Source organism: Otolemur garnettii, unplaced genomic scaffold (assembly GCF_000181295.1).
Source record: "Otolemur garnettii isolate 467f Iridium unplaced genomic scaffold, OtoGar3 scaffold00003, whole genome shotgun sequence".
Classification (NCBI taxonomy): domain Eukaryota; kingdom Metazoa; phylum Chordata; class Mammalia; order Primates; family Galagidae; genus Otolemur; species Otolemur garnettii.
Window position 1 is genome coordinate 27,458,132 of NW_003852398.1, and position 27,833 is coordinate 27,485,964.

At 37.9% G+C, this 27,833-nt stretch overlaps 1 protein-coding gene across 3 annotated transcripts in view; it reads left to right on the forward strand.

The window, feature by feature from the left end:
• Positions 1-27,833, forward strand: part of HTR4 (5-hydroxytryptamine receptor 4) — a 194,985-nt gene that overhangs the window by 133,630 nt on the left and 33,522 nt on the right. The gene's annotated exons all lie outside the window — the stretch shown is intronic.

Genomic DNA, 27,833 nt, shown 5'->3' on the forward strand with positions numbered 1-27,833 from the left:
CAGTTCACCCAGCACCATTTGTTAAATAGGGAATCTTTTCCCCACTGAATGTTTTTAATTGGCTTGTCAAAGATCAAATAATGGTAAGTAGCTGGGTTCATCTCTTGGTTCTCTATTCTGTTCCATACATCTACCTCTCTGTTTTTGTGCCAGTACCATGCTGTTTTGACCACTATTGATTCATAGTATAGTCTGAGGTCTGGTAGTATAATTCCTCCTGCTTTGTTTTTGTTTCTGAATAATGTCTTAGCTAGTCGAGGTTTTTTCTGATTCCATATAAAACAAAGTATTATTTTTTTGAGATCTTTAAAGTAAGACAGTGGAGCTTTAATAGGGATTGCATTAAATCTGTAGATTTGAGTAGTATGGGTAGATTTGGGATTGCGTTAAATCTGTAGATTGCTTTGGGTAGTATGGACATTTTAAGAATGTTGATTCTGTCCAGCCATGAGCATGGTATGTTTTTCCATTTGTTAACATCTTTAGCTAATTCTTTTCTTAGAGTTTCATAGTTCTCTTTACTATTTAAGAAAATTTGCCACAAGTAGAACATCAGCAAATTCATAAGAAATCAAAAAATGTAAAAACAAAACAATGAAAATTACTATCAGTTTTTATCCTGCAAATCCTTCTTCTGTCCTCAGAGACAACAATTAACATTAATCTGATTATCTTTTTAACGTATCTGCAAACTTCCATAAATCACACAAAATCATAGCTTTTTCTCACTTTGTTATATAAATGAGACTATTCTATGTGTATTTTTACATCTTTATTTTTATCCTTTAATGATACATTTTGAAGATCATTTCCATGCAGAACATACCAACCCAACTCATTTTTTTAACTGTCCCATAATCTTCTGTACTAAAAATACCCATTAAAAGTTTACATAATTATTTCCCATTAGTGGGCACGTAGGTGTTTCTCATTTTCTTATATTACAGGCTGTACTGTTTTTAATGCTCTTGAACCCATGTTTCTTTGTGCATGTACTAGCATTTGGGACTAAATTAGCTTCCAAAAATAAAATTGCTCTATTGACACATATGCCCAATTAAAATTTTTATCTTCACCGTAAAATTGACTTCCTAGAAGAGTATAATGACTTCATTGTCATCAGTGGATTGTGAAAGTATTTTTTACTTCTTGCCCTCACCAACACTGCATACTATCAATCTTTTATTATTTTTTGATTACAAATAATTTCTCATTTAATTTGCATTTCCCATATGATTTGCCAGGTCAAATCTTTTTGAAATTAGTTGTTGATTATATTTATCCTGATATGAACTGTATCTTTCTGTGCTTGGTGCTTTTTGTGACAACTTAATTGTATTTTTTTCTTTTTCATTTCTGGGTGTTCTTTATTGAATTCTGGATATTAATCGTTTGTTATGTAATTTGCAAATATATCTCTCCATTTTCTGCTTTCTTTTTAACTTTGGTTAACTTGTGTCTTATAGAATTTTCCAGTTTTGAAAAAGTGTTCTTACTTGGCTTCTTAGAGTTGGCCCTGCTTCTTTCTTGAAATATTTCTCATGTTAATTTTTCTAAACAGCATACTTTCCTGGTTTTCGTCCTTACTTTTTTTCCGTCTCTCTAATTGTTGGAGCCTTTCAGGACACAGTTCTTGATACTTTTCTCAAACTTCTCTCAGTTTATGTGATTTCAACATCCATGACTTTAAATACCATCTTCATGCTGCCATCTCTGTCTTTGATAGCCCTGTGGTTGCTCTGTTCTGAGCTCTAGGTGAAAGACCCATTTCTTCCTTGACAACCTCATGTAGGAGTCTCTTAGGAATCTCAAATTTAATGCAACCAAAACAGAATTCTTAGTTCTATATTCCTCCCCTTACCCCACAACCACAAATTTCCTGAGTCTTCTCCATTTCCATAAGTGGAATCCCCTTCTGTCATGTTATTGAATTGAGACTCTTTTCCATGACTTTGAGGGAGAACTGACATATAAGAGGGCAGACTTACAGATTTAAAAAAGAAAAACTGACCAGCTCATATTGAAAAGATTCATCTGGATTGAAATTGAAATAAGGGTAAAATCCAACCATAGGGGCAATAAGTAAATCACATAAAGATGATACTTGAACAAATTTATAGCTGCATGTGTAACATTTGGAATTTGGTAGGTGCACCTTCACTTTTTCTCAATCAGGGTGTCCATTTAAAAAATACTAGGTCACTAGAGAACTTTTTCCATGTCATCATTAATTGTAATTATGATGTCTAACATTATTCTAGAATAGAGTGTTCTAGTTACTGTATTTAAGAGTTTTGAATGCATTAGTGCATTTAATTTTTTTTTTTTTGCAGTTTTTGGCCAGGGGCTGGGTTTGAACCTACCACCTCAGGCCTATGGGGCCGGTACCCTACTCCTTTGAGCCACAGGCACCACCCTTTTTTTTTTTTTTTTTTTTTTTTTGAGACAGAGTCTCACTATGTTGCCTTTGGTGGAGTGCTATGGTGTCATAGCTCACAGTAACCCCAAACTCCTGGGCTTAAGTGATTCTCTTGCCTTAGCCTCCCAAGTATCTGGGAGGACAGGAACCCCTCACAACACCTGGCCATTTTTGGTTGCAGTTGTCATTGTTGTTTGGCAGGTCTGGGCTGGGCTCAAACCCAACCTCAGTGCACATGGCCAGTGCCCCACTCACTGAGCTATGGTCGCGAAGCCCATTGCATTTAATTTTTACACAACATGAACAGGTAGGTACTATTATCATTGCCATTTTGAAGATAGTAAAACTGAGAATAGTAGAGAGTAAATAATTTTCCCAAAGCCATTCAAGTAATAAATGATAAATCTAGAAATCAGACTCAACTGTTCTGATTCCAAAGCTCAATCTTGTTCAGCCACTTAGAGTCAGGGTTAGAATCATCACTTCTCATGTCCATCTTGACTTTTTGGATAGTCATTGAGCCATTTATCAATCTACCAACTCTACTATTGTGCTCATATTTCTCTATCTTACTCACAAACCACTGTAGCTTGTTCAAATCCAGCCATTTTCATATTTATTTTTTAAAAAGGAAACAGGTTAAATTAGATGGGCCTATTCTTAGTAATTGCTTTTTAGCTGTTATCTTTGGGTATCTACTTATTATTACAATAAATAATTTAAAAGGATCCACCTCAGCATTGATATGTCTTTTTCCTAAAGTTTGTAGAACACACCATTTTTATATTTCTTCAGCTAGGGTGTTTGTTCTGTACTTTCTCTGGATGGTAATGGTCTGTTGACAACACTGTTTTGTGCTCCTTTAGATGACAAAACTCCTTGTGTAACTCTTACCAGATCAAATATTCCTTGAGAGTAGAAACCAAATTTCTGTTTTCTAGGGCCCATATAATTGCCTAATATAGTTTCTATGTTGTAGTAGATGGTAAACAATTGATAGATTTTTGCTGATTCTCCTCAGGTTTATAAAGGATTACAATACTCGAAATTGAAAATTATTTGTTTTCTTTTCTTTTAATCCTCCTTGAGGTCTTAAAAAATGCAGAGGATTTAGTCTATAACAATCACATTGGGAAGAGCCAGTTCATGACAACACTTTGAGATTGTGGGGCCTTCTCCTCTTAATGCCTTAAAAAATAGAATTTTACTTTTCTAGATTGAATTAAAAACAGGCCAGTCTGATTTCAATGATTTACAATCATAGTCTTCCAAGCTTGGTCCTATTCTTACAATCATTTGATTAAAATAACATTTTATTATTAATAAGTCAATGGAATAAAATATACTCTTGCAAGATCTTTTTAGAGAACTTGGATTAATAAAATTTTACTAACTAACATAAACAGTAGTAGAGAAGTCTGTGGTTGTGTTTGGTTGTTTTCTGATGGGCAGATGTCTTCTTTGGAAATATCTACCCTATGATCAAAATAGAGGTGAACGTACCATTTAGTTGGCTGATGACATAGTTTGTCTAAATATGTAGGTTACATAGCCTCTACATATAGTTTCTGAACATGAATTGTGGCCAAATAAATGTTTCTTAGGACAGGCTCAATTTGTATGCATACATATATTAGAAGGAGGCATAATGACAGCATGTGGGATTCTAAGAGATTCATGAAATGTGCAAACTGATTTTCAGTGAATGTGAAGCTAGCTTATCTCTCCTTGTCTCATCCTTAACCTGGTTCTACAGCTATGTTTTCCCCATCTTATTTTTAATCTTGGAGAAATGACTTTTCCCACGCTAGAAGACCCACATTAAACACAATGGCAGAGAAAGAAATAAAGAACCTAATGATAAAATATTGGCTGCATTCCTACTAAAGTCAGGCAATGAAACCTTATTGTCTACAGTGATGAACATTGTACATACAAAATCCAACTGACAGGAAGAATAAATATGAGATGGAAAAACTGGAAAAAGAGAGCAAAGCCACCATTCTTTATAAATTGTATAATTTATTATGATCATCTATAAAGAAAGTAATGTAAACAGTGAAAATTAATAAGACATTTCACAAGGATGAACAAACATAAGATAATACATGACCTTCGGTGACTTTCTTATACACTAGAAATAACCAGTCGAGATATGATCTAGGAAAAACACCACCCTCCCCAGAATCAATAACTAAAGTTCCCTTAAAAATGTAAAAGAAAGCACTAAATCTTCATTGAAGGAAACTTTAAAACTTTACTGAAGAATAAGAACAGAAATTTTGCTAAAGACTCACCGTGCACAGAAGAAGAGATTGCTATAAAACTGAATTTGCTTTTGAGGTTGGGAAAACCTGTCAGAAGTCCAGATTTGCATATTCTGGAACTTGATGTATTAGGTTCTAAAGTTCAATTCACAATAACCATGGACTGAATACCTGATGCAACAGGCACCACAGTGCAGAAATAAAAATGAATGAACTTGATGTCTCACTGAATAAAGAAATACATAAACAACTAATCAGAGTACAGGGGATACCACTGCAGGTGTGCCCAAGGCTTATTAGGAGCTAAAGGGATTGTCATCTAATCAACAGTTTTATCATCACTGGTGAAGGTCATCCCATCTGTGTTTGAACTTCTGTGGTGACAGAAGCCTGCCACTTGAGGAGCCTGCCCAAGGGTGGGCAGCCCCAGAATTTAATAGGTCTTCCTTGTATTTTGCATTGAAGTTTCCAGTCCCATGACTTCTACCTACTGGCTGTAGTTCTGCTGTGAGAAAAACCAAGTTATATCTTTTACCTTGGGACAGCCTTAATGTGTCTTTAGTCGCAGGTCTTTTCTGAGGCTTTTCTTCTATAGACTACCCCATTTTCTTTCAATTACTTTCCCCTATACTATTGTTGGAAATTTGGGGAATATAATTATATCTCCTTACTTGCAGGCTTTATTTTTATGTTTCTTGATTATTTTTACTTTGAAGTATCATTAGCAGACCACTTACATTAGAATCACCTGGTAACTGAATGAAAACACAGACTTCCGGGCCCTAGTCACTGAATCATGGAAGGGCTACTGAAATAACATTCCTAACAAAATAAATCTTATTCATATTGAACTTTTGGAGCCACAGTTCTAGACTTTTGTGGATCAGAGGGGTTCAGTGTGTGTTAATGTTGATTGGGTTTCATGGCAGCAATTATGACACATATTACAATTTGTAGTATCTTACAGTGTCTCTTAAGGAGTAATAATTTCATCTGAAATTAACTAGTAAAATGTAGTAGAAAATTCCTTTTGGAAGCTTGCCTCAGTTCAGTTATGGTTTAAGCCACGTGTCTCTCCCCACTTGGGAGATTATGGTAGGACCCACATAGCCTTGTGATCACAACAACTTAGTGGCAGGTGGTATGAACAAGGCCTGTTGATTTCATCTGAAGTTCTTTGAGGATTTAATTCTGGAGTTCTTTGTCCATTGCATAAACAAAGAATCTTTCCAGTCTTGCTCACTCAGAGCCTAATATAGTATATAGAAGATTGTAGGATTTGACAATCTTAATGATTGTTCTTTTTCTAGATTAATGAATGTTCTTTTTCTAGATTAATGAATGTTCTTTTTCTTCCCAACTGCCCTAGCTTCTCATCTGTTTCACTGTCCCAGACAACTGAGAACAGAGTTGGGACCAAAGGGTGCTGACTATACCTTAGGACAGATTTTTCCCTATATAAAATCTGCTAAAGATTCTAGTTTGGGTTTCTTGAGTAAATAGTCCCTGTCCTCCTATCTCACTACCACCTAGTGAAAGTCAAACAAGATAATAGGTGTGAAATTGCTTTGCTTGCCACATGGAAGAAATAATTATAAGAATAGACTATATGTTAGGCAACACAAGCAGAGATTGCATGCAAAGGGGTGGGGAACTGCAGCTTTCTGATTTCAAGATCATTCTTTTAAAGCACCAGAGGAGGCAAGAAAGTTTCATCTATCTGTGCTGGACCCCTTTTAATGATACGATTTGTTATGTAAAATTTGGATTCAGCAAAACAGCTGCAAATAAGGACTAACAAGACCACAAATCTCCTTAAGACTTCAGGTTCCCCACTCCAACTAGTGACTTAAATTTTAACTAAAAAGAAATAAAATAAAAATTTAGTTCTTTGGGATCACTAGCCACATTCCAAGTGCTTGCTAGTTACATGTGGTACTGGATTAGACCATACAAATACAGAAGATTTCCATGACTGGAAAGGGTTCTATTGGAAAAAGCAGCCCTGGGGCGATATGAGTCTTCTCCCCAGAAGAGGATAATGAAACTTTCCCTCAGATTTAGTAACTTTTGTTATCAACCAAAACTCAATAATAAATCAACCAATTCTAGTGGATATGCTATATAAATCTTTGACATTTTCATGCACAAGACTAGTGTATTCAGATTTATATATGTAATCAACAGAGGAGAAAAATATGAGGATAGAGAAAAAAGTGAAATGAGAAAGAGGCAAAGAGAACAAAGTTCCCTGAAAAACACAGTAGAAGAAAAGAAATTCTTCTGGATTATTACCTATCCTGGTTTCCTTTATAAATAATAGTTATCAGAATTTAAAATTGTATCTTTTTGTTAGCTTTTTTATTATCTGTCATCATCTCCCCAGTCATATTGTCAATATTGGAGGGTAGGTAACATGTCTCTTTTATTCCCAAAGTTTCCCTGTAGTATAGAAATTACTCAATTAATATATATGTTGAATGAATGAATGGATGTTCTTATCATAATCTATTGTTCACCAGACTGTGTGTGCTAGAACAAGTTTTCACTCCTTTAAAAATATGTATTAGAAAGGAGGAGCAAGATGGCAGACCAGAAGGATCATTCAGCTGAGCTCTCCTACAACGACTGGGGCAAAATAGAGAACCCATCTGTACCTGGCATGGAGATCTTACCCAAAGTTGTAGGTTAGGGAGCACAGTGAGGAGGTAGTGATTTGGATACAGCATGTGATCTGGAGCCATGGAAATCTAATGAATTAGGCAAGTGATTGCAACTCACTGAGATCAGGTGGCCCCACCCATGGAGGTCTGGGATGAGAGGAAGACTTTCTGCAGTTTTTCAGTAGTTGGGGGAAGCTGCAGCATTGAGTGGAAAACTTGGAAGAGTGGGCAGACTCGAACAGTATATAGCAACCAGATTTGAATACCAGTTGGAGTGTATATTCCATACATTTAGTGGTTGGCGAGGCAGCCATACTTAGAAGGTCTTGGCAGCAAGGGAGCTGCCACTGTGAGAAGATCATGAGAAGGTCTGAGCAGGGTCCTAAAGCACTGGTTGTCTTAATTCCACCTGCCAGGATCAGAGCTTCACTATTGGCACAGGCTGAGGAACTCCCATACCCCATGGGAACTGGAGTCAGGGGGCATTGTTAGACCTGCTCCTGAAGGATTCTTGTCAGCTTTAAGATCTTAACCTGGTAGGGTCTGAATGCTGAGGAAACAATCAGGTGATCACTGAAGGTAACTAAGTTAGGAATAAGGACTATAGAGGTTGCTGGCTGTGCCGTTTCCTAAGAAAACCACATTGCCACCTGGTGTCCCAGTGACATATTGCAACATATTGTCATCAAGAGCAAGGACTCCTGTGTTTGGGCAACGAGGAAAAGTTTGGACTGGCTCAGGCTGAGGACACTTCAAGACCTAAAGTCTGACACAAGGTAATTTGAAGAAAAGGAGGAAGCAAGAAGGAAAAAGGAGGACAAGGAGGTGAAAAAGAAAAAAGGACACGTGAGAGGAACCAACAGAAAAATTCAGGCAACATGAAAAACCAAAACAAAGCAACTCCCCCAAGGGACTATGAGGCTGCTATTACAGAAGATTCCACCTATAAAGAATTGAAAGAAAGGGATTTAAAATATGGATGATAAAGACAATAAAAGAAATGGGTGAGAAAATGGAAAGACAGGGCCAAAAGTTGGATGAGAGATATATAGAATATAGACAGGATATGGCAGAACTTAAGGAAATGAAGACAATCAGGGAATGTAAAGATGCAGTATAAAATATAAAAAATACTTTAGACCACAGAGAAGAAAGAATCTCAGAGCTAAAGGATAAAGTTTTCAAGTTAACCCAGGTCGTTAAAGAGGCAGAAAAGAAGAGAGAGGAAGCAGAACAGTCACTTAGAGAACTACAAGATTCCATGAAGCATTCAAACATATGAATAATAGGGATACCTGAAGGGAAAGAAGATTGTCCCAAAGAAATGGAAGTCTTACTGGAAACTGTTATAAATGAAAAATTCCAAAGTTTCACTCAAAACCCTAACACCTTTCAGATGGATATCGAACCCTGGGTTATCTCAACTTGAACAGAGCTTCTCCAAGACAGACTGTAATGAACCTGTCCAAAGTTAAGATGAAAGAAAAAATTCTTCAAGCAGCCAGGAGTAAGCACCAACTGACCTATGTTAGGATGACAGCAGACTTTTCAACTGAGACCTTCCAAGCCAGAAGACCATGGTCATCCACTTTCAACATTCTTTAACAAAATAATTTTCAGCCCAGAATTCTGTATCCTAATAAACTAAGCTTCAAAATTGATGAAAAAATCAAATCTTTGTGGACATACAAGCACTGAGGAAATTTACCACAACAAGCCCAGCTCTACAGGAAATACTTAGACCTAGTTTCAATACTGACCATCACAATGGGCCACCAGCAAAGTAAACACCCAGAAGCTAAAGGTCAAAACTTAGCTTCTACAGTGGCTCTAGGATAAAACTATACAATGAACCTTCACAAAATAAGATGAGTATAACTCCAACGCATTACCAATTCTCTCAATAAATATCAATGGATTCAATTCACCACTGAAGAGGCACAGACTGGCTGACTGCATAAAAAACACAAGCCATCCATATGCTATCCCCAGGGGACACACATAGCCTTGAAGGACAAATCAAGTCTCAAGATTAAGGGATGGAAAACAGTATTTCAAGTAAATGGAAATCAGAAGAAAGGAGGGGTTGCAATCTTATTTTCAGATACAAGCAGATTTAAAGCTACTAAAATTCAGGAAGACAAAGTTGGACTTGGACACATTATACTGATCAAAGGAAAAATATAACAAGATGACATTTCAATTTTAAATATTTAGTACCAAACTTAAATGCTCCCAGATTTATAAAACAGACCTTGATGGGTCTAAGTAATATAATATCTCATAACACCATAATAACCAGGGACTTTAACACCACTCTGACAGAAATGGACAGATCTCTAAAAAGAAACTAAACAAAGATACAAAGGACTTAAAAGTAACCCTAAAATAAATGGGATTAATAGACATATAGAGAATACACCATCCCAAAGCTAAAGAATATACATTTTTCTTGTCAGTCCATGGTACATACTCCAGAGTCAACCACATCATAGGATACAAATCCAACCTCAACAAAATTCTAATAATGGAAATTATACCTTATATCTTCTCAGACCACAAGGCAATAAAGGTGGAACTCAGCTCCAACAAAAACGTTCATCCCCACACAAAGACGTGGAAATAAAACACACTTATGCTGAATGATAGTTGGGTTCAGGAAGAGATAAGAGAGGAAATCATTAAATTCCTCAGCCATAACAACAATGAAGACACAAGCTACCAAAACCTGTGGGATACAGCAAAGGAAGTCTCAAGAGGGATATTTATTGCATTAGATGCTTACCTTCAAAAAACAGAAAGAGAGTGCATTGACAAACTCATGAACCATCTTATGGAACTGGAAAAAGAAGAATGATCTAATCCCAACCCAGCAGAAGAAAAGAAATAACCAAAATTAAATCAATGATGAATGAAATTGAAAACAAAAGAATCATTCAGAAATTTAATGAAACCAAAATTTGGTTTTTCAAAAACATAAATAAAATCAAACCTTTGGTCAAATTAACTAGAAACAGATAAGTAAACTCTATAATAACCTACATAAGAAACAATAAAGGGGAAATAACAACGGATGCCACAGAGATACGAGGGTCATCTCTGAGTACTACAAGAAACTCTTATTCATGGGTGGGCACCCATAGATCAGTGGTTAGGGTTCTGGCCGCATGCACTGGGGCTGGTGGATTTGAATCAGCCCAGGCCTGCTAAACAACAGTGACAACAATAACAACAAAAGGAATAGTTAGGCATTGCGATGGGTACCTGTAGTCCCCGCTACTTGGGAGGCTGAGGCAAGAGAATCATTTAACCCAAAAGTTTGAGGTTGCTGTGAGCTGTGACACCACAGCACTCTACCATGGGTGACATAGTGAGACTCTGTCTGGAAAAAAAAAAGAAAAAGAAAAGAAATTCTATCCCTAGAAATGTGAGAATGTGGAGGAAATGGATCAAGACCTGGAATCATGCCTTCTTCCTAGACTTAATCAAGAAAAAATAGATCTCTTGAACAGACCAATTTCAAGAGCTGAGAATGAGGAAACATTAAAAAAATCTCCCAACAAAAAATGCTCTAGTCCAGATGGCTTCATACCCAAATTTTATCAAACCTTCAAAGAAGAGCTTATACCCATACTGAAGAAATTTTTTCAAAAAATGGAAAAGGAGAGAATCTTCCCCAACACATTCTACAAAGCAAACATCACCCTAATACCAAAACCAGAAAAAGACCCAATGACAAAGGAGAACTTCAGACCTATTTCACTAATGAATATAGAGGCAAAAATTCTCAATAAAATCCTAGCCAATAGATTACAGCTACACATTAAAAAAAATCATTCATCATGATCAAGTAGGTTTCATCCCAGTGATGCAAGACTGGTGTAACATAAGCAAGTCCACAAACGTAATTCACCATGTCAACAGAAGAGAAAACAAAGAACATATGATCCTCTCGATAGATGTAAAAAAAAATTGATAAAATTCAGCATCCTTTCCTAATTAGAACACTTAAGAATATAGGCATAGGTGGCATATTTCTTAATCTGCTTGAAGCCATCTATGACAAATGCACAGATAATATACTGAATGGAATAAAACTGAAAGCTTTCTCACTTAGAACTGGAACCACAAAATGTCATCGTCTATCACCACTACTGTTCAACACAGTGCTGGAAGTTCTAGCCAATACTGCAGAGGAGGTCAAACTCTTGCTTTTTGCCAGCAATATAATCTTATACTTACAAAACCCCAAAGACTCAACCCCAAGACTCATGGAAGTGATCAAAAATTCAGCAATGTCTCAGGACATAAAATCAATGTCCACAAATCAGTAGCTATTGTATGTGCCAATAACAGCCAAGATGAGAGAGCTAATCAAGGACACAATTCCCTTCATAGCAGCTTTTTTTTTTTTTAAAAAGAAATACCTAGGAATATACATAACAAAAGAGGTGAAGGACCTCTACAAAGAAAATTATAAAACCCTAAGAAAGGAAAAAGCAGAAGATATTAACAAATGGAAGAACATACCATGCTCATGGCTGGGAAGAATCCACATTGTGAAAATGTTTCTACTACCCAAAGATTCTACAGATTCAGTACAATCTCCATTAAAATTCCATCATCAGACTTTCAAGATTTGGAAAAAATAATTCTTTGTTTCGTATGGAACCAGAAGAAACTCTGTATAGCCAAGGCAACTCTTAGAATTAAAACAAGCTGGGAGTATCACCCTACCAGACTTTCAATTATACTACAAGTCCAGAGGGATCAAAACAGCATGATATTGGCACAAAAACAGAGACATTGACATTTAGAACCAAATAGAAAACCATGAGATGAAACTAACTTTTACAGCCACCTGATCTTTGATAAACCAAACAAGAACATATACTGGGGAAAAGAATGCCTATTCAATAAATGGTGCTCAGAGAAGTGGATAACAACATGTAAGAGACTGAAACTGGACCTGCATCTCTTACCACTTACAAAAATTAATTCAGGATGAATAAAAAATTTAAACCTAAGGCATGAAACAATAAAAATCCTCAAAGAAAGTATGGAGAAAACACTTAAAGATTTAGGCCTGGGGAAAGATTTTTTGCAGAAGACTTCCATGGCAATTGCAACAACAACAAAAAATAAAGAAGTGGGACTCAATTAAACAGAACAGCTTCAGTATAGCTAAGGTAACAACAACCAAAGCAAATAGACTACCTTCAGAATGGGAAAATATGTTTACATATTATAAATTGGACAAAAGCTTGGTAACTAGGATCTATAGAAAACTCAAATTTATCAATAAGAAAAGACCCAACAATCCCATATATCATTGGGCAAGAAACATGAATAGAACCTTCTTTAAAGAAGACAGATGAATGGCTAACAAATGTATGAAAAAATGCTTATTGTCCCAAATCATCAGAGAAGTGCAAATCAAAACTACTCTGAGACATCACCTAATCCTAGTGAGAATTGTCCATATCACAAAGTCTCAAAGCTATAGATGCTGGTGTGGATGTGGGGAGAAGGGAACAATTTTGCACTGCTGGTGGGACTGCAAACTTGTACTTTGGAAAGAATTATGGAGAATCCTCTAAGAACTCAGACTAGACCTCTCATTTGATCCTGCAATCCCATTACTAGGCATCCAGAAAAAAAATAATGTTTCTATTATAAGGACATTTGTACTAGACTGTTTATTGCAGCTCAATTTACAATCGCCAAAATGTGGAAACAGCCTAAATGCCCACCAACCCAGGAATGATTAACAAGCTATGGTATAGGTTATACATATAACGTAGAATACTACTCATCCATTAAAAAGATGGAGACTTTACATCTTTTGTATTAACCTGGAGGGAGGTGGAACACGTTCTTAGTAAAGTGTCACAATAAAGAAGAAGCAGGAATCCAATGTACTCAATTCTAATTTGAAGGTAGTAGATGAGCTAATGCAGAGGGAGTAGGGGAAGGAGGGAACAGGGAGAGGGGAGGAAGAAGGGCGATGGAGGTCATGGTGGTGACCATGATAACACATCTCTTGGGGGTGGGACACAATTATACATGGGACTTTATCTAACAAATGCAATCAGGTGCAACCTAATTCTTTGTACCCTCAATGAATCCCAAACAATAAAAAATAAAAATAAAAAAATTAAAATATGTATTAATTCCATAAGTGAAATAGTTTTTTTCTTCCCCCACTGTGAAAGCGCTTGTCAACTTTTACCTTTAACACACCAGAATTCCCCTTTTTAAATAAAAGTTTTTACATCATGAAATGGTAGATTTCACCCATGAATGAGGAAATAGTTTGGGTTCAAATTTATTTTGGATCCTTAGAGGTTTCCGCGAATGTTGGAAAGTTGTTTGACATTTAAAAGCCATTTTATGGCCTTTACCTTGAACTTTGGAGGTTAGAATTGGATTCAACCTTTACCTCATTGTTTTAAGCTAAAGCTGACTTAATCTGTGTATATCAAAAATGAATGAGGATGACCTTGCCCTCTCTCCCTTCACCCTCTCTGGGGCACTCCACATAATTTTCAGGCCTAGTGCAAAGTAAAAATGTAAGCCACTTCTTCAAAATGCAGGAAAAACGTGCTGCTAAAGGTACTACAATGTAACGCCTTTTCTTTTCATCAACTGTCTCTCTCTCAATTTGTCTTGGTATTTTTTTATTTGCTATTATCATTGTCCTAGTAAAGAAAAAGTGTTTAAATTATTAGCATGAAATTTTTCATTCATCTTTGTAATGTGAAGTGCTATTTTATGAATAAATGCAAATAGAAAAGCATTTAACTTGTATATGAATAATAATCACCAAAATTACATGAATTCTATTCTATATTTCATACAAACTTATGTGTTTTGTTTTTAATGAGGCAGCGCACAAAACTAACATAACTGTTTTTATTTCACTTCTTGATGCATGTACACTCTAATGACTTTCACAAGTTCAAAGATAAAGTTTTTAAAATTTTCAAGAAGGGACAGTAGGGCATTAAACCTAGCACTGGGTCCCTCTATGACTGCACAGGTCACATGTCCACGAAACTAACCCTGGCCCACATCCTGCCCTAATCCCAGCATGAAATAACTTCTCAGAAAACGTTTATCTTATTGAGATCACATCAGGAAAACAGTGAGAATAACAACTTCAAAAGACCTCCCTTGGCCTCATCAAATATTTAGGATTAGAAAAGTTAGTACTGTTTGCAGAATGTATTTCTCGTCAGAAATATGTTCGTCTCTTGGCTTACATTTCTTTCCAGGATTACTACTTCTGGGCTAACATGCTGAGGCTCAAACATTGCCCCCTCTATTGATACGTATTATTGAGGAAAGTTTCCTGACTCTGACTTAACAAAAAGCACACTTGGGTATGGAACCGAAGGGCATCTCACCCAGCATGGTATCATAGCTGCAGAAAGTTGTTTGACTTTTAAAAGCCATTTTATGGCTTGAACTTCGGAGGTTAGAATTGGATTCAAGCTTGGATTCAGTCTTCTAGACCTTGCTTTTTTCAGTTCTGTCTGAGAACTGCCCTAGTACCAAAATGACCTTGAGCATCTCATCAAACATCCCTGGGTTTCTTTTCTCATCTGTAAAATTGGGGTATTATTAGAATCCATTTCATTAGGCTTTTCTTATGGTTAAATAGGACAACATATGTGTAGAGCTAAGTCAAGTCCTGTTACAAAGAAAGCTCTCAATGAATAGAAACTGCTGTAATTATTTTTACAATCATACATATACTATCATTCATGTTTTGGTTAAACACCCTTCTACAGTTCTCCAATCATTTTCTCTGTTTACTGATATGTATTAAGAAACAAGTCAGTAGAAATCTCTATGTTCTAAACATTGATCCTCAAACAATGGATATGGGGCTCCTTCTGCTAGAAGAAAAGCCAAAAATGAATTAAGTTAAATTAAGCACATTTGTATATAAATAGTGGTTTAAACAACATGAGACAAGACTTGTTTCCTGAGTACATCATGCCCTGTGTTGAACAGTTGGGACTGTTATTCTGAACATGCCTTCTAGCTTTTAAATTACCTGTAGGCATTTCCTTGACCCAACCTAAAGCATGCTAATCTAGTCAAACAAGTAGAGGACATTCTGTGGTCATTTCTCCTCTTTTGCTCTGCAGGTTTGTCCTCTGTTAGGGTGTCAGGATTCTGTCTGCACCTACCAGCCCTCTGAAATCAGTGCCCACAACTAAGAGGAATTGTGCATGTCACCCTTACAGGCAAGCCTCAAAATGACTCAACTTCAGAAATGCCCAACGTGGTTTATCTGAAGTCAAGACTGAAGGCAGTATGCTCTGATCCTTACCCAGCCTGCATACCTGGGAGCTCTCAAAAATACCTGAGGCCTGGACTTCACTTGTCAATTTTAATTGGTTTAGTTGGAAACCAGAAATCCACATACTTTAGGATCTCAAATGCACAGCAGAGTTGAGAATCGCTTGTGTACTAAAAAGAGCAAGAAGCCTATTTTCTTTTCCCTTATTGATTGCCAAGCAGCCATCATCTCCCTCAGCACCGGTAACAGACGGTTGGATTGGGTAATGCTTTGGATTAGGTAATGCTTTAAGTGTAGGCCTGAAGTTATGTCTTAGGCTACTGAGATTGTGTGAGTTTGAACCAGTAGTTCCTAATTAGGCATGACTTTGCTTACCAGGGAACATCTGGTGATATGTGGAAACATTTCAGGTTGTCACAGCTGGGAAATGCTGCCGATATCTAGCGGGCAGAGGTGAGGGATAATGCTACACAGGCAACAATGCACAGGGCAGCCTCCCACAGCAAATGTTTATCTGGCTCAAATTCCAATATAGTACCAAGGTGGTGAAACCCTGCTTTAAACTGGTCCTCTGAGTTTTACCATAGAGAACCTCTTTGCCATTGCCAGGGGACAGCAGAAGAGGTCTTTCAACAAAAGCCAGGAAGTGCTGCCCCTGCACTTAATGACTCCTATTAATCCACCTTTATTCTCAAGACAAGACAAGAAAAAAATAAAATAAAATGCCCTATAGATGGTGATCAATATTGCTGCTGGGAAGAAGGGTCCTGAACTTCTGCGGTTAGAGTGCCCACAGTAACCTTGCAGACAGGCCCTTGCCTAGGCAGACTCTACAAGCTTGTTCTCTTACAGCATGTACTTGGCGAGGACACAGACCTCCTGATTTAGTCAGAGCAGCTGTTCAGGAAGGAATTGCCTCCAAAGCACACTAAGAGACCCACTGGAAAACCATACCCTCATGTAAATGAGTGTTTAGTGCATAGCGCATTAATGCTGGGGCTTGGGAGTGGTAGTAACAGCTTCATCTTACATCGGGAATTGATAAACTAAAGTATGTACAGAAGAGGGTAAATACCATGATTTTCTCTGCAGAATTCATGATACATAAACAGTGCAAGGAACTAGGGATGCTGAGCTTACAGCAAGGAAGACTCAGGTCATGAGCATTATTTTTATATATCTAAAAGGCTGTTCTGGGAAAGAGCAATTTGACTTATTCTGCATAGTCTGGGGGAGAGAGGTAGGATACAAAAGATTAATGTCATAAGAATAGGCACTTCAGGCTGGGCATAGTGGCTCACACCTATAATCCTAGCACTCTGGGAGGCTGAGGTGGGTGGATTGCCTGAGCTCAGGAGTTTGAGACTAGCCTGAGCAAGAGTGAGATCCTGTCTCTAAAGACTAGCCAGGCATTATGCTGGGCATCTATAGTCCCAGCTACTCAGGAGGCTGAGGCAGGAGTTTGAGGTTGCTGTGATCTATGATGCCATGGCACTTGACTGAGGATAACAAAGAGAGACTGTCTCAAATAAATAAATAAATAAAACATTTAAAGACAAGGAATAAGTATTTCAGCACAAAATGGAGTGGATTGCCATGCTACTGAGTTTTTAGTAGACTAGAAAGAGAAAAGATGATGATCACAAGTACTTCAAAGTATTGATTAACTAGTGGTCACTGCTATCATTGATCGTTAGTCAGCGTGTCTGAGTAAGGAGTAAGATCGCATGAGATGTTCTCAGACACTTCCTTTGTGATTCTGTGAGTACGCAGAATCAGATGTCTTCCCACAATGCTCTTACATACAGGAGAGAGCAAATCCTACGTCAGCCAGTGTAACATTTTGTTGGGTTGAAGCTGGACAACTTCTGGAAATATTACCAATGAGAAGAGATATCAGAGGGATCGGTCAATTCCAGAGGTCATTCTATTTTCCTTTACTGATGGTCCTGGCAATCTGTGGCTAGTAGATAAGTCAGACATTTCTAAGGAAGAAGTGTCTCTGTAGATGTGTGGTGGTACACAGCTGATTTGATGCCTGAGATTTCATCTGAGGAAAATATTGGTCATACCCGCCAATCAGGATAAACATATGTTCTTTGAAACTTTAATATGAAAGAAATTGTTGTTTAAAGACTTTCAAGGGGATGGAGCGCTGGACTGGAATTAGAGATGTCCCCTCAATCTGGTTTTTATGGTAGTTTCTTTTTCACATAGAGACAGGACTAAGACTTCAGGCTCTGGAAAGAACAAGTCAGAATCCCAATCCAGGAGAAGCCAGGTTGCCAGTTTGACTTTTGGTCCTGCCACTTTGAAGCTGTGTAATCCTGGGCAAGTTATGTGACCTCTTGGTGTCTCGTTCTCTTACTGTGCAAAACGGGAGTACAGGTGGTTCTTGCCTCATAAGGCTGTTGTAAGGCATGTATGAGATACTGTGCATGTGCACATAAAGCCTGCAACACAGTGAGTTATTAGTAAATTGTGTTTTCATTAAAATCATCATTTTATGAGGTAAAAAGGCAGAAATGGTATTAGTAGGACAAGGCCCCTAATTCAGGAAAAATGGTTCATGATTGGAAATAGGGCTTGTAGGAAAATAGTTTAGTGTCAAAATCATTATAACGTCTTCTTGAAGGGGAGCAGGATCGCTTCTGAGCAGTGGTTCAGAAGGTGAAGGAAGAGTATTTCATCTGCAGAGCCAGGCAAGTGGTGGGGAAAGGAGTGATGAAGAGGGTCCTAGCTACTGTCCAAGCAGAAAATGCTGGGAGTTCTACAAGCTCTAAGCCAGGAGACCTGCGACTAAATGGTTCTGGTTATATAAACAAACAGCTGAGTACACTGTTGGTTATATTCAACCAAAAAGCCAAGAATTTACTTTTCAAAGAAGTTCTGAGTTGTCTTTTCTCATTCTCATGACTATTTCAGGTAATTTTTCACAAGGTTCTTAGAAAAATGTCACACTTAGAATTGCTCTTAGAGAGTTTTGTGTTGTTATTTTGTTGTTCTCAAAGAAATAAGTGAATCCATATTTGATAAACCTGACAAACAAGTTTATGTGGAGTCTGTTCATGTTATTCTTTTCAGGCTTTAATTTTCTTTTCTGGCTGGTATAATGGAATTGCCTCCTCCATTTGTAAATAGGCATTGCCTGCTCTGAGTTTCTGTGTGTGCACGTGTACATATATACGTACACTTACCACATATATATCACACAAACAGATATATAGAGAGAGTGATGTGAATGATTGTCATTTACTAGTTGCTTTAGGGATGATTTAGTTTCCTGGTCCAGACATCATCATCACCATCATCTTAGCAGCTATTGTTTACTGCGTACCAGTTCATATGTGAGGCATTGAGCTAGTATAATGTAATGTCATCTTATTGAATCTTCAGTCTCCTCTGTAAAGCAGGTATTATTATCCTCGTTTTATTGATTAGGAAACTGAGACAGTCAAGGTCCTATAGCTGGTGACGGGTAGGGCCAGAATTCTAACATATTTCCATCTGATTTCAAAGCCCCTTGCCACTAACCATTAAACTATGTCCCTTGCTAGTTAATTCAACATTCTTTAAGAATGTTAAAATCTTGATTCTTAGACATGGAAAGGGCTTCAGAAATTATCTAGTCAAATATCCAAACAAATACAGTGATCTCTTCTACAACTCACCTGGCTGGGTATCTGTCTATTTTTCTTCCTAGTGAGAGATCATTCATTATTATCCAAGGCAAGGCACCTGATTGGGTGAACAGCACTAGTTGTTATAAAGCTTGATGAATTTACTTCCCTATAGATGAGCATCATAAAAGCTTAGAATCTTTCTACTGAGAGTGATATCAGACCTCAAGCAATTCAATGGATTTCTTTTTTTTTTTTTTTTTTGAGACAGAGCCTCAAGCTGTTGCTCTGGGTAGAGTGCTGTGACATTGCAGCTCACAGCAACCTCCAGCACTTGGGCTTAGGCGATTCTCTTGCCTCAGCCTCCCGAGTAGCTGTAACTACCAACGCTCACCACAGTGCCTGGCTATTTTTTAATTGTGGTTTGGCGGGGGCAGGGTTTGAATCCACTACCCTTAGTGTATGGGGCCGATGCTGTACTCAGCCACAGGCATCACCCAGTTCAATGGTTTTCAAACATTTTTTCCAGCTGTATAAATCTTTTGTTCAAATGGGAACTTACTTGGAAGTGTGAACAATAAAAGCAGAACCACTTTCATAAAAACAGGTATTAGTGTGGGGATTTGTGGGCACAGAATCATAGCCAGTGCCCCATCCCTCCAAAGTCTCCTATGAGGTTATTTGTTAAAGTCTTGTTAAAAGTAACCAGAAATAGATTGTTGAGCCCAGTATTTCACAAACAAGAAAACAGAGGCTTAGAGAGTGTAAGAAGTTTGCTAAAGTAATACAGTGGTATTAGTATAGGAACAAAGACCAGAACTCAGATCTCAGAACTCCTAGGCCAACTTCTCACTATTCATTAATCCATCCATTCATTCATTGCCTTTACATGCTCTATAGAGTCTATGCACTGGCAGTGGGAATACAGTACAGACCTAGACAGACAAGATCCCTGCTATTAAGGACATACTGGGGAGCTTTTACCTTCCCTTTTCTTTCTAATGGTCAAAGCTCTGCCTTTAGACACTCCCCAACCCCCCACCCTCCCCCACCCCCACACCAATCAGACCAACATGGACAACTTCTGCCTTCTAGTTTTGACTCTTCAAAAGAATGGACTCTGGAATTGAACTCAAGGATAATCACACATTTTATATATTGTTGTGATTTAGGTGCTCTTTCTTTGACAGGATTGCAAATTACAATTTACTTTTTCTGCCTCTGATTTTCTTTTGGGACTATGTGTATCATATAACCACGGAGAGAGAAGCTATTTCATGTATGTCACTCAGGAAGATGGAAAGGCCATTCAGACACGTGGGATTTTTCACCTGCAAATGCCAGCTGGGTTTGGTTATAATAGAGTAACGCTGAGGAAGAGAGTACTCCTTTCCTTCAAATTTCCCCCCTGCCTCCAAGCTCCTTGCATATAACCCTTCATGCAACAAGTATATGAGATTGGTCAGCTTTTTCCAAATACATAAAGAATTCTCCCCCCTCTGGGTCATTTCTGCTGCCTCAAATTCTGTCTTCATTTCCAGTCTGGCACAAGCCTACTTATTCCACTAAGCACAGTTTCAAGGCGAGCTCTCTAAACTTTCCTAAATCATCCCTCAATCCCTGAGCAGTAATGAATCTCTTTCTCCTCTGGGTTCTCTGACCACTAGCTTTTCCTTCTTTTAGAAGTTCAGCTCAACCCACAGCATCTTCAGTACTTTTTGTGCATCTGACAAACTCTCACTCACCCAGGTAGCTTTTCAAGAGCACTGTAAGGGTTGAAGGTTCCTGTTCGGTGGAGGTACACATTTAGTGACGCTTGTTCAGTGAAGCTCTGAGTTCAGATCCAGATTCTACCACTCTCTAGGTGCACGACCTAGATAAAGTTACTAGACTTCATTCCACTTAGCTAGAGCCGGCAAATAATAAAACTCACGTGATAGGATTATTTGGAAGTTTGTATGAAATAATTCATGATTTGCTTACTTAGCATAGTAATTGGCACATACTAAACACTTAGTAAATGTTGGCTGTTTTTACTCTAAATTTGTACTTTTAAGGCATTTTCTCTTAGATATTTTTAGATTCTTCTACATTAGTATTCTGCAGAGAAGGCAGGCAGACAGTCTGACCCCTGAAGACACTGAGTTTCATTTCTTTTATTTGTCATTTAGGAACTGTGCTAGACAATGAAAAAAAATCTTGCAAAGATATTGGTTTGACCTCTTAGCTATAGGTGCATATTGAGACACAGGGAAAAGGTACGTTGGGATTAGAATCAGCCACACCTAATTTGATCTTGCACTTTGGCATATTGGAACATGGACATATCTGAGGCTAGGGATGGAGTTAAAGAATCCCTGGGAATACATTTTGTCCAGAGGCCAAAGCTCAGACATCCCAAAGTGTGCAAACTGAGCTTTTCTGCAATTAGCACAAAATAGTAGAAGGAGCGCTAGCCTGAGATCCCAGCTCTTCTGCCCTTTGGGCTCCTTGTTTTATACCTTTGCCAATATACTCGGGTCTATACAATCTAGAAGAAGGGTTTTCTCTTCTGTCTAATAGGTACCTTTGTCACTTGCATGCTACTTTCATGATTTTTTATCATACAAGCATTCCACCCATGCCATTATTTATTTACTATTTGTCTTTAATCACATTTTTAATATAAATAAACACATTTATAAAGGAAATGCTGTGTTACGATCTTAAATGCAAAACTACATAGAGAAGATGATGTTTAAAATAAATGCAATGAAAACGAAAGTTATTAAAATTTAATTTGATTCTATTACTTGCCAAAGGCTCTGAGACTGAGGCCTGCTCTCCATTTGTTAGGTATTACAAACTTATTTATTTATTTATTTATTTTGTATTAGAAACTTATTTAAGCCAGAGTGGGACCCAGTAGAGTCTATCTCTTTAAAATGAGCAGCATAATTCACATGTACTCGTTCTAAATATTGAAGATAAATGTCTTAACACAATAACTAAGAAAATGATATGAAGGCTATGTTAACCAGTTTGATGAAAATACTTCAAATAGTATGTAAAAACAGCACACTGTACCCTATGACAGTATTAACGTACACAGCTATGATTTAGTTAAAAAATAAATAAATAAATAAAATGAGCAGAATGACAGAAAGTAATTTGAACCCCCTTGCTGTGATACAACTTATTTAACGCTATGTCCATTGTCTGATGTGTCACCTGCAGAATATATCTCATGTTTGGGAAACATTTGGTCTTTTGGCACCAGTATGCTTTTCTAGCTGAGAGAAAAATCTGAAGACAGAAAAATTTAAAGTCAAGAAATCAACTTTGAATAAGTGAACTTGCTGATAACTAGTTACAAATCTATGTGCTCATTTTTTACAGACCACTCTGTTTTTACTCACTAACGGTATGCAGGCATTCTACTTCTCATCACATGAAGACCATTCAAAAAATGCTGCTTTGTGCATGCCTCCTTATATTTTTCCTTTCTCATTTTCATGATTTATTGCCAAGTCTTTATCTCTTTATCTTCCATGTGATAAAACCCAGTAAATAGCCCCTGGCCCACTTTGCTGAAATGAATGTTTTGTATCTCACTTCATTGTTCCCATTCCTGTCCTTTTGGACCTTCACTGAATGCTTCATGCTTCCAGCTCTGGCCCTTCTGACTTACCTGTACTTTCTCTCCATGCCCCTGAGTCTCATCTCTAAACTCTCCCTCAGGTCAGAGTAGTGCAGCTAGATCACCACTTTCTCCGGGACTCACACCATGTACATAGCCGTCAGCTGAGAGTAGTCTTATACAATGCAGATTGCTGCTCCCCTTACGACCTTAAAAGCAAAACTGCTTGAAGAAGAGGATTTAAAATAAATACAATGAAAACAAAAGTGATTAAAATTTAATTTGATTCTGTTACTTGCCACACAACTTGCTGCCCCTCACCCATCAGAAGTCTGAGATGGCTATGGGGAATTTGTACACTTATTTGTTACAGGTACCCGATATAACGTCGATACACATACTCTTTGGACCTTTATGAAAGGTGCCTTAGCTAGCCATTTTTCTCCTCTTCTTCCCCCTCTTCTTCCTCCTCCTAGAACACAGGTAATTATAATCTGTTTCATTAGTTGTTGATATCAAACTTCATCATGAAACCCTTTCCACTACACAAATGATTTATTTCTTTCTCAATGAGTAGAATTCCTGGTTTGGGAGGTAGAATGCCTGATTTACGGCACTGGATCCACCATTACCCATCAATCAATCCATGTCCATAATTGCACTTTCCTCCTCTAAAATGGAAATAATACTTTGTGTCTTCTTTCCCTACAGATTTGTATTGAAGATTAAATGTGAAAAAACATATGAAAATGCTCTGTAAATTGTCAAAGGTTTTATCAAAACTACTCATCATAAGCAAGAAACTGCATTTTAAAAACTCATATATTAAAATATTGGAGGCAGATTCTTTTTTAGTGATGTTTTGCATCAGGGATTTTCAGTGGCTCTGCCAATGTTTCTGATCAAGCATATGTTTGAGGAGAGACAGTTGTGATCTCACTGCATTTTAAGTTGTGGCATCTCGTCCCCACCCTATCCTATCCTACACAGATACATTTAACAGCTTTGTCATGTAATTTCACAGATTCAGAAATTGAGGTCTTTCAAATTCCTTAATACAAATCCAAAAATTACCCTCCCTGTGTTTCCAGTGAAACCTCTTCCGTCCACATGGAATATAAAGTATCAGATACTAACAATAGAATATTAAAAGCCAAATGTGAAGCAATTACCCACAGCTTTGGAGAACAGTCCCACTCACAGCTGCTGCCCAGTCAGAAGGCCTGTATCTGTCACCCACCATCTCTGCGACTCATAGAATCAGAATGTCAGAGCTGTAAGGAATCTAACATTGTCATCCCTCTCATTTAACAAATGGGGAAAGTGAGGCACAGGAAAGAAACAAAGTCATTCAGAGTCATTCAACCGGGGCTAAAACGGCCTTAGAGCCCACATCCCTGTCTTCTGGTTTACTGCTGACATTGCTACACTCTGCTGAGTCCCTTGCTGAATTAGTAGGGTAACCTTGAAGCTGGCAGTGAAAGGCGCTCCCTGAGTGTCAAAGCCATGTGGCCTGACTGTGATCTCTTTCACCAGAAGAAGGTCTCTTGTGGTGCCGTATCATGCACCGTATTTTTTTTTTATCTTGAATGAACACCTAAAAGGAAGGCAGCTCTAAACTTCCTCTAGTGAGCAATTATGTCAGTACAATAATGTAAACTGAGACTGTTATAGGCCAAGCAAGACATAGATCTCTCTGTCATTATTCTCAAACCCCCATGTACTCAGAGGAAGATGTTTGTGAGGCCTCCATGGAGGTAGAGGCCAGGCTATTGCCCTTTCTCCCAAGCTGCTCGGTCTGGCCAGGGCTGTAATGATGTAGCCTGAATAAAAAGGAGTGGCATCGGGCATCAAATAGCAATTATGGAACAGTTTCAGTCTTTTTTTGACTCTGTAGAAGAAATGTACAACCAAGTCAATATAATCCTCAGGAAACACTTCTCAAAGAAACTCTCCCTCTCTCTTGAGGGCTCTGGAGCCTTTCACAAACTCAACTCCCTGGCGTTCCTCAGCCCTGACCTTCCTCCTCTGTCTTCCATCCTTGCTCCTTGTTCTTTATTATTTATTCACCTAGCCATACTCTCTGATGGTGTCCGCTCTACCTGCCTTTGCAAGTTCCTTTTTCTCTTTCTATCTAGTGTTCCCAGTTCTACCTCACAGAAAACATAAGATTCCATCTGGCAATGACTGTCCTTTAGTAGGCAGGAGGGCTTAGCAGAAAAGGGTCCTGTGTTGATATCCAGTCATACAGTGTTGCAATAAAAGGAAAACCATATCACGCTGTAGGCCTCCATTAGGTGGAAGAGATATAATGTGCATACAGTACATAATTCATTTCACCCTGGTGTCTGCCATAGTGGGACAAGGAAATGTTAGAGACAGCAGGACCTGAACACTGGACTTAGTGGTTATTCTCAAGACAATGAATGACAGTATAGCAAAACAATGGAAAGCACAGATTTTTCTATCAAAAATGACTAAAATATAAGGCCTGGCCTTGCTACTTGTTAACTGTGTACACTTGGACAAATCATTTAAAGTCTTTGAAACTCACTTTCCTTGTCTGTTAAATGCATATAAAATACATGAATGAATGCTTCTAATGCACTTATCCCAGTGCCTGACCCACCAGTGTGCAATGGGTGGCTGTTTTCCCTGTTGCTAATAAGGAAAATAATAACAAATATAATACAAAAGGAATTCAGACAAAGAGAAATGAGAAGTTCTTCTTTCTTTCCTTTTTCCCTCTTCCTTCCTCCCTCCCTCCCCTCCTTTCTTCTCTCCTTTTCCTTCTTTCTTCTATTTATTCATTCTCTCTCTCTTTCTTTTTTTTTGAGACAGAGTCTCACTCTGTCACCCTGGATAGAGTGCCATGGCATCATAGCTCACAGCAATCTCAAACTCTCAGGCTCAAGCAGTCCTCTTACCTGAGCATCCCAAATAGCTGGAACTGTAAGCACTTACCACAGCGCCTGCCTAGTTTTCTATTTTTAGTCAGAGATAGGGTTCTCACTCTTGCTCAGGCTGGTCTTGAACTCCTAAACTCAAGAGATCAACCCTCCTTGGCCTCCCAGAGTGCTAGGATTACAGGCATGAGCTCTTGTACCCAGCCTATTCACTTTTTCCCTTGATAGATATAGTCAGTGAATTCCACAGATAAAAATGTAAGCAAGCCAGGCATGGAGGCCAAGGTGGGTGGATCATTTGAATTCAAGAGTTCAAGACCAGCCTGAGCAAGAGTGAGCCCCCTGTCTCTGCTAACAATAGACAAAAAAATGGCCAGTTGTCATGGTGGACCCCCATAGTCCCAGCTACTTGGGAGGCTGAGGCAAGAAGATCACTTACGCCCAGGAGTTTGAGGTTGCTGTAAGCTCTGACACCAGAGCACTCTACCCAGGGAGACCAGAGTGGAATGAGACTCTGTCTCAAAAAAAAAAAAAAGAAAAAAAGTAAGTGAACATTTAAAGACTTGAGAGCACATCTTGAGTTATCTAGAGAGCTTACACTTTAAAATGACTTGTGGAAAATCTGGAAGAAGGAATGTATAACCAAGGACGAATCAAAAGCTATGTTCAAAGCCCAGAAATAGTTAGATCTCATTATTTAGGGAAGAAATCTTGCATATTCTGCTGCAATAAGAATAGACTTCCAACTGGAAAGAAGAGAACATTATAAGAAGAAAGTTGCTGTCCAGGACTGTTGAAGAGTATTTTAGGCCCATGTGTCTCAGGGGCCTAAAGGAACTGGTTGCTAATACCTCTGAACAGTGCTCTTCTAGCACTAGGGAATAAGTGAAAACTTGGAGACCAATAAACATTGCCCCAATTCTTCAAAAAGACTAAAGCTAGACTCTAGAAACTACAGAGTCTATGATAGACCATAGCTCAAAATAAACCTTACCACAATTCTGAGAGACTTATTACCCAAATGATTTGTTAGCAAGAGTCAGTGCTGTTCCATTACAAAAATAATTCATGCCAAATAATTTCACTGTCTGGTAGGACAGATTTTCTATTTGGCAGTGGCATTTTAGCAAGGCGTTGGAGTCACACTGAGTGTTAAGTGTTTGATACATTCTCAGTCACACTGGGTGTTAAGTGTTTGACTGCAAGGAAACCTGTCTCAGTGTATCATGATTTTCTGTTTGGGCTCTGCCCTGATCTACACCTTTTACCTTGAATAAAAACTAAAAGGCAGATGACATTAAACTGAAAAATCTAAGTAGCACTGTAGATTATTTGATTTTCCTGTGTGCTTGAAAATCAAAGTCTAGTTAAGTAGGTGCTACGTAATCATATCTTGAATGTTGAAATGTTATGATTTAGAATGATCTCAAATGACTAAAAAGATACCAATTCAATAAAATGAAGTTTAACTGGAACAAATGTAATGGACTATATTTTGACTCAAATAAATAAATAAAATTGACTGTACCAATGTAATAAAGAACCTCAATAATCAACAGCTGTTGTGTCAGAAAGATAAAAGTAACAAATTCAATGTAAGCTAATAGTTTATTACCATTGTTAGAATGAAATGAATTTCATTTGTCTATGCAAACCAAATTGATGATGAAAAGCATATGGTATAAGTCAGGCTTACCGTGAAGATTTGTGCTCTTTCCTAGTACCATAATTCAAGAGAGGGCATCATACTCTGGTGGTGTTCAGAGGACAGTGCTTATTATGAGACGGAATCTGGAAATCACAATATATTATGAACTATTGAGGAAGACAGGAATGTGTACCATGGAGAAGAGAAAACTTGGGGAATACATTTAGTAGAGGGCAGAATTTTGAGTGGGCCTGGCAGGCACCATGGTTCCCTAGGGTAGAAGTTTTAGGGAGGCAGATTTGGGCTGAACAGTAATAGGCTAGTTTAATATCTAATGTTGCTCAAAATTGATACGGCCTGGTTTGTCTCTGGAGACT